Source organism: Varanus komodoensis, unplaced genomic scaffold (assembly GCF_004798865.1).
Source record: "Varanus komodoensis strain SLA01 unplaced genomic scaffold, ASM479886v1 scaffold14_1, whole genome shotgun sequence".
Classification (NCBI taxonomy): Eukaryota; Metazoa; Chordata; class Lepidosauria; order Squamata; family Varanidae; genus Varanus; species Varanus komodoensis.
In genome coordinates this window covers 18,053,565-18,067,033 of record NW_025335438.1, presented here as the reverse complement: position 1 = coordinate 18,067,033, position 13,469 = coordinate 18,053,565, and positions in this window count along the sequence as shown.

Below are 13,469 nucleotides of genomic sequence, written 5' to 3'. Positions count from 1 at the left end.
AGGGGTTGAACTGCCCTGTACCAAGCTCTCTGTGGGCTAGATTGGGCACTATCATACCCACTCACAACATTACCCCACCTGTTTTTGTCCACTTATTTTGTATTTTCCCACAAGAAAGGGATTCAGTTGCATCTTCCCCATGGGGATGGGGTATGACACACAAAGGTACTTTGCTGGCACTGGGATGAGTGGCCTGGTTTCATGCAGGGTGCATTGATGATGGCTTGTACTGCAAAGAGCATGAAGCTGCTGCAGCTACTGTTTCCAGCAGTGTCTTAGTTTCCCAATGCTTGCATACCTAAGAGTGGGAGTCCTCCAGGGGGTGGGGCTTGGAGGTCAGGTTCCATGTCCTGGACAAACACAAGAAAGTTCTGCAGGTCAGATGGAAAATGGGCTTCTGGATCTGCTTCCATGGTTTAGAAAAGTACAGCCCATTACCTGTTCCATTAGGGAATGATTCCACATTGGTTGCTATTTTTCTTTTTAAGCAGATTTAACTTGATTATATAGGTGTCATCAGTACAGAATTGTAATAAAGAGAAAAACATTTTAAATACATTTTACAAATAGGCAGTAGTTTCAGACTTTTATGCCAGTGGCTACCTGACACAAATGTGCTCAGTAAGGTCAGATGATTACCTCCTAATATGAGCCAAACATTCTGGCATGATACTGCAGCCTGAAGCTCTTTCTATGCTCACATCTATATTTGATACTAAACAAAACATGGTGCAAAGATGAAAAAGCCAGTTAACTTGTCAAGGATCATTACATTCTCATCTGAGAAAAGAACAAGATGTTAACTGCTGCTAAACACTAAATGTTAAACACAACCTCTGTATAAGAGAGCAGATCCCTGATCTTTGGACTGAATTAGGCACTGAGAATTCTGTTTTATAGCCATTCTGTATGAATATGTGAGCTACAATCTTATACATACACCTGCATGGGAATATTCCATTGAATTCTACGAGGCTTACATCTGAGTAAGGATTGTACTATCCATGCATTTGTTTAATAACCTTTTTACCATTTTGACTTGTTCTCCTCTCCTCTTCAAATTCAACATGGAAATAATGGTGCTGCTTCATTTCAGGGATGTTGGAGAAAGCACCATACTGCTAAAAATCTAAACTCACTGCTGGATTCTAATTCTAATTTTCCTGATGCTATTCATGCTGTGGCTAGTCAATATTTTGAATTCAAAACCACAGGTTATTGTTTTAGAATGATTCTTTGGATTTTCTATGCATTTTTGTTGCTATGATATTGAACTCTGAGGTTTATGTTTGTTTTCTTGGTAAATCTTAATATAAACAAACTTCTTGAGAGATGCCACAGAATCTGCATGTCCAGGCTGCTGAACATCATTGGCACTCAACAGGGATGTCCCATGTCCAGTCAACAACACACCTCCACCAGAGGAAATAAAATAGCTCAGCCCACTCAAATACAATTTTATAGATTTGGGTAGCAGTTGCATGCCCCCCTGCTATGGCAAGACCGTCCATGGAGAGAAGGGCCAATACCTGGCTCTGAGTGGTTTCAGACTGAGGCATGAGTTGCCTGGTGCTCTGGATGTGCCACATGTTCTCCTGCTGGCAAATGTTCAGCACACCTCTCTGGAGCACCACCTGCCCCCCACCTAAGTCTGAGCATCCTTTATGGAGTAGGCAATCTGGGAGGCCCTCCAGCAGCAGGAAAATGGTCAGCCAGGCTATCTAGAGAGCCTGCTCAACAGCATCAGCCTGGATCATGATGAGGGACCCTTCCTTATAGCAAGGTGTCATGTGAGAGGGTGCATTGCAGACTGCCTGTGGCACAGCCACTCACCTACTCTCAAGCACTATCTTGCCCAGAATGTGTCATTAGCATTGCCCAAGATACCTTTGCATTGGGCAGGTCTGCATGACATGACAAGCAACAGTGGCTTTCAATCTTTTTTGTTTGTGTGTGTGTTGTCTCAATCCCATCATGGCATTTTAGTGTAGCATGCTAGGTTCTGAGAAACCATGAACTGAAACAACGACCTGTTTGATGGTTTCCTGGCACCACAATTGCTTGTTGTGTCATGCAACTCAATGTGGTACCAGGGCCAGAAACATGCAGAACTAAGCATCCCCAAGTGGCTTTGCAATACCTCTTTGGCAAGCCAGAATGAGGAGGAGGAGGCGTTGTCTCCTGCTCATCACTGCCACTCAGCTGTATCTTGCCTTTGCCACCCTAGCTGCTGGCTTGTTCATGTGTGCATGACATGTTGCCCTGCTATGTGTAAAATGCAGAAGAGGAATCAATAAAGAAGAGATGCTTCTTTTCACAGCACTGCACAGTAGATTCTCACTGGCTCCCAAGGAACACTGTGAGGTGTGTTACTCTGCTTTGTGCAAAGAGGCAGAAATGCAATGCTGATCCTTCCTAGAGTGCTGCTCAGTGATTCCCCACTTTTGCCTGAGTGTGGTTTGGGGGCCGCTCCTGCTCAAGTGGTTCTCTCTGGGGCAGGAGCGGACAGTGTCTGACCAGGTCCCTGTCTTTTTTGCTGCACTTCAAGTTGTGAGCTCTGTTTGCGCAGCAGAGGCTGCTTGATGGTCTCAGTGACTTGGGCTTACAAGCACAGCTGCAAAAGTGAGCAGCCTCATTCCTCTTTGTGGTGCCTCCTGCAACACCGCCTGGAGGATTTAGAGGGAAGAAAGGGGTAGATGGGAAGAGAGCATGCTGAGCTGGATCCTCTGTCAGGCACATCCATGCAAAACTTCCACACATGATGGAAAGCATTCAATATTGCTTGTCATCAAGTGTGAACCCAGTCAGTGAGTGAGGCAGTCAGGTTTTCTCCAGTTGAAAGGGAATGGAAGATGATGCTGGCCAGAGGGGAAAGGAAGAAGGGAATGAGAGAAGGAAAAGTTGACCAGGGGAATACATGAGAAAGTGGCAGCCAGGGTGGATGGGGAAGGGAAAGTGAGGAAAGTGTGGAAGCAGGTGGACAGTGGCTGTGGTAGCAGTGGTGGGAGAGGCAAGAAAGAAGGCACTAGAGGTGATGCTGCCAAAAGCAGCTGCCAGGATAGGCAAGAGAGAAGAGAGGACAGAAGTGTTTGGCAACAAAATAGCACTTTGCCTAGAGTGCCCAAAGTGAGTTGAGATGGTCCTGCAAGAATTGTCTTCTTAGGGGGACCATGAATTCCATTTTTAGATGAAACTTTCCCTTCACATGGCTCTTTGAAAGCATGGCCCATTAAAATATATGACACAAACAGACTTATTTGAAGAGCTGTATAGCAAAGTCTTGGTGGAACTCACTAGGAATTCTGTGAGTGCACTTGATCAAGCCACATGACATCAAGCCCAAATGTGGGCTTGCATTTATCTGCCTGTACTTTCCCTATGTAAAAATATGCAGCTCTAAATCAGTATTCCTTATAAGAGCTGTGACAATCATGTTCAGAATTGCTTTATTAAAGTATTTATTTGCCACCAAAGGGACAATATGAGACTTGTATCCAGACCTATGTTCATCTGATTATTGTGGTACTAGATGTCATGCCATCATTCCATTCCTGCCAACAAGCCCAGCCAGTGGATTAGACATTATGTGTCTTTCAAGCTGGCAAGATCATATAGAACACAAATGCAGAATCCCAGACTCAAAATTCTTAGGCTGAAGTACATTAACATCCCTGATGTAGCGGGTGATGGTCCTTAAGTATCCTGGCATATGGAAACAATTCAAGAAGTTCAAAACCCTAAATTGATTAGGACTTGCAAAGTAATAAACAGCATCTTAAGTTATACACTTCAATGAAACTGCAACCAGTAGAAGCAATACAGTACTGAAGTGACGTACTCCCTAATTTGATTCCTACTAAAATTCTACAATCATTTATTTTTGCTATTTTTACTTAGATTAATATGAACACATCATGATACAAAGATAATGAAAGAATATGCACAGTAGTGAAAGGAAACTATGCTATTTGTGCTTCTCATATCAATTGACTGATATATTACAAGTCATTTGTAATCATGAGTTCAATGAAAGTTGCTTTTAAGATACTTCATAACCAGGTTGCTGTAATGCCTGTCCCCCAAACATTCAGCTAAGAAGTTTATTTTAACCAATTCTGAAATACGCATGTTTGCTATATCCTTTCTGCAGATGGTTCCATTACAATTCAAAAGTTTAAAATGGAAATCATGGCTTTAAGTGTCCTCTAGTGGTGATTTTAAAGTGTTACAATTTAGTGTTACAACAAAAACACTAAAATAGATAGGCTGCAGGGACTTGATGAGGAGATAAAGGCATGGATATGATGTTATTGCCCTGAAAGGGAAAAGTCATGTTTGGGTTGCTTTATATAATAGATGCATTAAGCTCATGCCCAGTGCTTAACATTAGAAAGGAGGTTAAGAAAAGGTTTAGGCCAGGTTCTAGGTCTGGAGCTGCACTGCAAACCAAAGTGGGTCAGGCCCCAAGTACTGCTGGCATGAGCCTGAACACACTTGCCCCACTCATTCTTCTAGTTCCCACACTCATGTGACTCAGCCAACACAATGAGACAGCTCTACATGCATCTTACCTAACACTGAATGGCAGGTGGTGCAGACTCAGCCATTTCAGTCCAGAGCCAATTTGTGCCCTCTCCCTTTCCTTGCCTGGGTTAAGGTAAAGAAAAAGACCTGACTGAAGCCACGTGAAGCACTTCTTGAAGCCGTAACTCAGTTGCTCTTTTGCCTCTCCCTTCTCTGAGCAGACAGACTGGGGGCCTTGCTCAAGACCTTCACAAGACAAGCAGGATGGTCTAGCACAGGGGTCGGCAACCTTTAACACTCAAAGAGCCATTTGGGCCCATTTCCCACACAAATGAAAACACCGGGAGCTGCAAAACCCTTTTGACATCTAAAATGAAGATAACACTGCATATATCGTTTTTTACCTTAATGCTATGTATATCTTCATTGTGATTTAGCTGCAGCTCTTGTTCAGTCACTAAAAACTGTTTTTAATCTTGCATTATAAACTAGTAGGACTCCTTTCATATATTTTGAATAGGAGAACAGCTTCCTGAAGAGTCAAAGTCAGTGCTAAAGGGCTGCATGCATTAAACAGCAAATTCCATAAGTTTGTCAGCAGTAAAAGTAAATGAATCTACCCACATATCATTAAAGTTTGGTTTTCTTCAGAAAATTTTCTTCAATTTATCCATGGCTGGCCTGGGGGCGGGGGGGGGGGAGCTCAGTAAATCTGCAGATTGGCGGCTGTGCTGGAGATAATAGGTGTGTTTAGTGACTGATTAGCAGATAAACAGTAAAGTGCTGTGAATTGTGACAGGTCCCAAGCACAGCTTTTAACATACATACATACATACATACATACATACATACATACATTTATTTATTTATTTATTTATTTATTTATTTATTTATTTATTTAAACATTTTTATGCCGCCCCATTCGCCGAAGCCTCGGGGCGGCTTACAACAAAAAGATTAAAATAACAAAATATATACAATAAAATACAAATATATAATATAAAACATACATTCAGATGAAGGAGATTACATTGGGATTACATCTTTTCAGCAGCAGGTTCTTTTGTGTAACATGAGAGCCTGCAGGAAGCTTGTTTAGCAGAGGAATGTAGCGATATACTTAACTAGCTGATTTACTTAACTAGCTAGTGTTGTGTTCCTGAGCGGAGCTTCAAGCAGATCCGCCGCTGTGCCGGCGCGTTTTGAACAACAGAGCCGTAGCGGAGGGGTTCAAGAGCCACATGTGGCTCTGGAGCCATGGGTTGCCGACCCCTGGTCTAGCAGATAAAATTTGGCCCATCATGCAGTCACCATTCCTGCTTTGGTTAACATTGAAAGGTAGATAGTGCTGATGTAAAACCAGCACCATAAATGTGTGTTGATGCATGAAAAGATGGAAATTTAGTTTTCACAAGGTAAACCAACCAAATGCATGCCTATTATGTTATTCCATGCATATTATATCAGTGGGGACACTCACTGGTGAGGAAGCAGGTACTTTCACTTCTCATTAGCATGAGGTTGGAATAATACACAGATATCACAGTAGACTGTTCCAGTGTTCAAACTGTGAAAGGAAAGGTATGAGAAGCTTAAAGAAATGAACAAACCATGGTCACTGGGTCTTTAAATTTTAGCCAAATTTGGCTTTTTCCTAGTAGTGAAGGAGACACCACCAAAAATAATGGGCCTGCCCTGTATTGCTCGTGTGCCATGTTTTAAAGGACCGCCCCCCCCGCCCTCCATTTCTCCTGCATCCACAGTGACAAATTGAACAGCATAGAGCAGTGGCTACAAAAATGGTCAGGATGGCTGCTTATACCATAAACATTGCCTACCTGTCTCATGGTGTGATCTTTGGTTTGATTGAGCATGGCTCTTACCATTCTTAAGGTATGGATGATGCAGCTGAGAAGAGCCATGTAATGCCTGGGAGGATGCTACAGGTGTAATCCCACAACCCCTTTCAACAAGGTCAGCCCTATGAAATTCTATTCTATTGAAACATTATCTTTTCATTTTTGACTTGTTTTCCATGTTACTAGCTGCCTTGGGAAGATGCTGACTGCTTACTAAGTAATTGAGTTAATCAATCAATGCATACCTGGAAATAAAATGAGGGCATGATTTTTAGGTGATCATGTGAACCAGGCCTACTTATGCTTGTGCCAATATCAAAGGATCCAGCCAGAATTGACCTAGGTCTCAAGCAATTATTCATTTCTACAAACAATTACATAAAGGGAGTGGCAAGGAAAAATCCAGCATTGTCCAGATGAAGATGAAGCAGGAAGGCAACCACATGTTCAACAACTGTTCAAAGAGAAATCAATAAATGAAAATCTTGTTGGCTGACCTCTCCTCAATAAGGATCCAAGTGAGAATTTTTCTTCTCTCAATATTTTCTGATCACACAGAATGGAAAATTGGACAACACTGAGACAGAACTGGGAAATAGTAGTAAAACAAAACAAAACAAATGAGGATATGACTGGCATTGTGAGTATTGCTTCATGGTAGATTGTGTCAGCCAGTACACTTAATCTGGCAATTGCAAAACAAAGAAACAAGCAAATTGCACCAGGAACTTCATTGCATAGTCCCTGAACATTTGTGTTATATATTTGCTGGAAGAACGTTTGATTATTGCTCAACAATCAGAAAACTGACCTAACACTCATGGCAAATGTAAAAGAAGTTCATGAGCGACTGAAATGAAGGATTATTGGAGGATCTTTGCATTGCTTGATCACTTCTTCTAGAACAGAAATTGAACATTCGTTTATAGTCTTTCTTGTTTATGTCAACAAAGCCTTTCTGGTTGTTCTTCAATCACATTCACCTTCTGAACATGTTGATTCTGCATGGAACTGGGATGTAGCTGACGGAAGTACCAAGATCTAGGGCAGCCTTGTAGTTCTGGAAGTAGCAGGCCCAACAGTGCAGATGCCAGAGACCAGTGAGGAAACTCTTATCCATCAGTGCTAGAGTCTGGTGGAGTCTCAGGCTTTTTCTTCTCTACATTTAAGGGCTACATCAAGAAACAAATAACCACTGTCTTTTATTACAGCATTCCTATAAGTATATATATACACCATTACACAACTGTATGCTCTTTTAGAGAAATAAATACCTAGATAATAATTTTATTTCATTACAACAAACATGATTTTAATATAATTCCACAAATTAAATATTCTGCAATCAGTCCTCTAAAGCCATTTTCATACATATTATTAAATCTGGTTTTTATTCCAACCTGTGTAAATTTATACAAAGATGGTAGAGTCCTCTTAGAAGATATAGAAAGAGGGTTAGGCAAACAGATACAAAAATATACAATCTGTTTGAACACAGATTGAACAGGCAGGGAGATGGAATGTGCCCTTGTTGGATACCTTTGCCTATCAGAAACTATTCTGTTCTCCATATTCTGTTCTAAAAGTAGCTTCTTGTCTATGATACAGGTCATGTTTCAGGACAATCATGTGAAGGAGCACACCCATGTCTTTCAGAACTATCCATAACTTCTCACAATCCACAGTCAAAGGCTTTGTTGTAGTCAATAACACATAAACTGATCTTCTGAAATTCTTTGGTGCACTTCAGTAGTTAATGTATATTTCTCATATGATCTCAGGTGCCTCTTCTCTTTTGGAATCCAGTTTGAATATTGCACATCTTTGGCTCCATATAGAGTAAAATTCTTTGTTGCAACACATGAACATCACTATCCTGGTCAGACACTGAGTTTTCCTGTTAATCTTTCAGTAATCCTAATCAAAGTTTGAATTTCCCTTTGATTTCTTGGATCTTTTGGGACAGTTCTCTTATTTTTCATTTTTTTGCTGTTCTGTTACTTTGTGCTGGCCATTGCAATAGCTTTTGTTTGTTGCTACCTGATAGTCACTGAAAAGCTTTATTTAAGAGTCTGACTCTTCTCTGTAACCCTTTGCTTTTACTTCTTGACTGTCTTTAGCAATTGTGAGTGTTTCTTTTGTCATCCATCTACAATTTTCTTTGTTGCCTTCTCCTTCTGCTACAGGAACTGTCATTTTACATTCTTCCCTAATAATGTCTCTGGTTTCAGTGCACAGTTCATGTCAGCTGAGTTTAGTAATGTCAATCTATTCTTTATGTGAACTCAATTGTTATTATTGAATATTATTTAATTTGTATTTTGGCAAAATTTTCTATTTTTTTTAGCTTTGCTTGGATTTTTTTAGAAATATTAATAGAGCAATGCTGGTATCACAATCACTTCCAGTCTTTTGTCAGGATCTGGTCAGCTCCTGGGCTCCACCTTCCGGTCAAATAGCAGAACAATCACTCTGGTAATTGCAGGATTGGTCCTAGACACTGGACCTTGAAAAGTACCAGCTGGGAACCCTGGGAAAAACACTATATAAGAACGAGCTCTTCCCTCCAGAACCTGCTTTAGTAACATAGTTTTCTTAATTGCTGCTGTATGGTCCAGTGCCTGACTTCTGCCTAACCATAAATTTATCTAGGCCCTGTTCCTTGTGAGACCTGTCTGATTATCTTTATATTGTAACAGAACAAGGTAGCTGCTCCTTGTTCTGTTGTCTTATTTGTTATTGACCTTTGGCTTATTTGTGATTATGTCCTTGCCTTGCTCCACTATGTACTCCTGGTTCATGACTCCACCTCTGCCTCTATCTTCACTGTTGCACTTGGACTGTGTTTAGACCCTGCCTTGCCTCAAGTCCTGTAGCCAGGGTCCTGGTAATCTGCCTTGATTTCTCCCACCCACGCCTTGGACCCTGATATCTTGCTTTGGCAACAAGAATATATTTCTCCTTGTGCTACTTCCAATTATGTAACCTACTCAATTTCTACACTGGCTGTTTGTTGAAGTCCATGAGTACAGTTGTCTGAAGTTGCCTGAAGTATGTATTTGCAATAAACAGATGGTTGTTTCACAGAATTCTGAACTTTGTTTCTGACCCCAAGGCCAAATTCTCACTCATCTGATTCTACTCCCTCCCACCCTATTTTTGCCTTCCATTTACCTAGGATTATCAGCATGTCTTGTTTTGCTGTTATCAATTACCTCTTGAATGCTTGTGTAAATGGGTTTGACTTCTTTGTCAGTCCACTGTTGGACCACCTATTTCAATTATGGTTATATTGATAGGTTTCCCACAAATTCTGATTAATATTATTGGGTTGGATTTTGCATCATAACCCCTTACTGTCTGTGCTACATTTTCTCTCAGTAGTAGAGTCGCTCCATTTCTTCTGAGCTTGTCATATCTGGACTAAAGCACGTTGTGTTTGCAACTGTCCCAGTCAAGTCCAGTTTAGTTTGCTCATACCAAGTATGTGATGTTTAACTATTCAATTTCTTTCTTTACAGTTTGTCTTGAATCATAATTCTCACATTTCATGTTCCACTGGTTTGTATAATATAGCATCAGACTTTCCTTTTGCCTCTGAACATGTCAGCCCCTAAATTTCTTTTCAGTTTTCATCTGACTGTATCGTTAATGATAGCACTATTCACACTTGTCCTTTGCTCCTGACATTATTTCTTGTTTAATTATGGGTTATCTCAGTATAAGTAAAGAAAATCAGTGGCTAAGAGTGTGGGACTGGGACTCAGGTGATCTGGGTCCCACTCAGACATGCAGCCAACTGGGTGACTTTGGGCCAATCACATACCTTCAGTTCAATCTACCTTACAGTGTTGCTCTTGTGGGAATAAGACTGAAAGCAGAAAGAGGTGAATAATGTAAGCTGCTTTGAGTTGTTTAAACAAGAAAAAGGTAGGAGGTAAATCTAATAAAATGTTTTCTAATTCCCTTCTGTGTAGTAGTAACTAGACTTAGTTGTGTCACTGTCATGATCTATGAAGGCAATACTGGTGGAGGATACTTAAATTATGACTGTTGCCCAGTAAGTGCCACTCAGAAATTGGACCACCCCATCACCATTAAGATCTCCATTATCTTCTGCTGATGTAAACTTTAATTCTAAAGAAGATGAATGCACTGTAGTCTGGTGACCATTCTGCCTTAGGTGATTCTACAATAAGAACATACTAGTAAGAGAATGTGATCTCCTGGCAGCATACCTCTCAGCTTCTCTGACATTTTCAAACCCCTTCACTACATTAAGGTATGCATTCAAGAGGGGGGATGAGAATTTTTCCTTATCCTAAGATCTAGGCCAATAAGTTTAGATTGTTCTAAGCCTTTTTCTATTTTGTGTATATTTCCATCTGTTTGGCTAATCCTTATATTTTCTAGGATGACTCTACCATACTTGATTTAAAACAAACGTGTATACATTGAGTATGACTGCTATTTCAAAGCATGAAACAAAATATACAGATTCTTTCATGTCTTTTCTATTTTTTAATAAAATTTCCATCAGATGACCATAACCAGTGAACTTTATTTAATATTAGATTTATACTCCACTTTCTTTTCCTTTTGCAAGGAACACAAGTCACCTCATGTAATTCTCCTTGTCACCATTTTATGCTCAAAATAGTTCAATGAGTTAGCTTAGCCTGAAAATCATTGATTCAATCAGAGTCATCTAGTAATTTTCATGGTTGAGAAGCGATTAAGACCAAGTCTCCTGACTCTCAGTGGAATTCTACAAGAACATACATCATTCAGGCATCAAGTATGTATAAATGTCCTTGATTTCAGGCATCAGAGATAAGAGATAATGCATCTTCATCTTTCAAGCAAAAGGGAGCCTATTCACCAAACATCTTCAATAGTCAGTGGCCTAACCTCATGCCTTCAGATACTATTGGCAGATAATGTAGACTGCAAGCCCCCTGGACAGTGACCTTGTCACCTGATTCATCTATCAGAAGTGAGTGGGTGTATTTTCCTATTCATAATGTGGCCCTCCATCATCTTAAATTCAGTTTTTATACTGGCCTAAATTACCCACAAATTAGTATTAGCTGCAACTTATAATTATTCTCTCCTTCATGGATCACTGCTTTGTCATGGCAAAGGGGCTTGCATAGCTCAATGAAGCTATGAGCTATGACATGCAGGGCCACCCAAGATGGACAGGTCATAGCAGAGAACTCTGACAAAATGTGATCCACTGGAGAAGGAAATGGCAACCCACTCCAGTATCTTTGCCATAAAAACCCCATGGACAGTACCAAAAGGCAAAAAGATATGATGCCGGAAGATGAGCCCCTCAGGTCGGAAGGTGTCCAATATGCTACTGGGGAGGAGTTGAGGGCTAGTACTAGTAGTGCCAGAAAGAATGAAGCGACTGGGTCAAAGCCGAAAGGACACTCAGTTGCCAATGTATCTGGTGGTGAAAGGAAAGTCCGATGCTGCAAAGATCTATGCTCCAAAGGAACCTGGAATGTAAGATCCATGAATCTAGGCAAGTTGGATGTGGTCAAACAAGAGATGACAAGACTGAACATCGACATCTTAGGAATCAGTGAACTAAAATGGACAGGAATGGGTGAATTTAATTCAGATGACCATCAGGTATACTACTGCGGGCAAGAATCCCTCAGAAGAAATGAAGTAGCCTTCATAGTCAATAAAAGAGTAGGAAAAGCAGTACTGGGATACAATCTCCAAAATGACAGAATGATTTCAGTTCGAATCCAAGGCAAACCATTCAGCATCACAGTAGTCCAACTCTATGCCCCAACCACTGGTGCTGAAGAGGCTGAAGTTGACCGGTTCTATTAAGGCCTACAACACCTTCTAGAATTAACACCAAAAAATGATGTCCTTATCATCATGGGGGATTGGAATGCTAAAGTAGGAAGCCAAAAGATAACCAGAATAACAGGCAAGTTTGGCCTTGGAGTACAAAATGAAGCAGGGCACAGGCTGGTAGAATTTTGTCAAGAGAATACGATGGTCATAGCAAACACTCTTTTCCAACAACCCAAGAGATGACTCTACACATGGACATCACCAGACGGTCAACACAGAAATCAGATTGACTATGTGCTCTGCAGCCAAAGATGGAGAAGCTCTATACAGTCAGTAAAAACTAGACCAGGAGCTGACTGTGGCCCAGATCATGAGCTTCTTGTTGCAAAATTTAGGCTTCAATTGAAGAAAGTAGGGAAAAGCACTAGGCCACTGAGGTGTGACCTAAATCATATCCCTGATGAATATACAGTAGATGTGACAAATAGATTTAAGGAATTAGATCTGATAGACAGAGTGCCTGAAGAACTATGGACAGAGGTTCGTAACATTGTACAAGAGGTAGCAACTAAAGCCATCCCAAAGAAAAAGAAATGCAAGAAAGCAAAATGGCTGTCTGAGGAAGCTTTACAAATAGCTGAGGAAAGAAGGGAAGCGAAAGGCAAGGGAGAAAAAGAAAGATACACCCAATTGAATGCAGAATTCCAGAGAATAGCTAGAAGAGCTAAGAATGCCTTCTTAATGAACAGTGCAAAGAAATAGAAGAAAACAATAGAACAGGGAGGGCCAGAGATCTCTTCAAGAAAACTGGAGATATGAAGGGAGCATTTCATGCAAAGATAGGCATGATAAAGGACCAAAATGGCAGGGACCTAACAGAGGCAGAAGAGATTAAGAAGAGGTGGCAAGATTGCACAGGAGAAGATCCCTAACATAAGAACTATACAAGAAAGAGCTTAAGGTCCCTGTTAACCACGATGGGGTGGTCACTGACCTCGAGCCAGACATCCTGGAATGTGAAGTCAAATGGGCCTTAGGAAGTCTGAGCAACAACAAAGCTAGTGGAGGTGACGGTATTCCAGCTGAGCTATTCAAAATCTTAAAAGACGATGCAGTAAAAGTACTACACTCAATATGTCAGCAAATTTGGAAAACTCAACAGTGGCCACAGGATTGGAAAAGGTCAGTTACATTCCCATCCCAAAGAAGGGCAATGCCAAAGAATGTTCAAACTACCACACCATTGCACTCACTTCACATGCT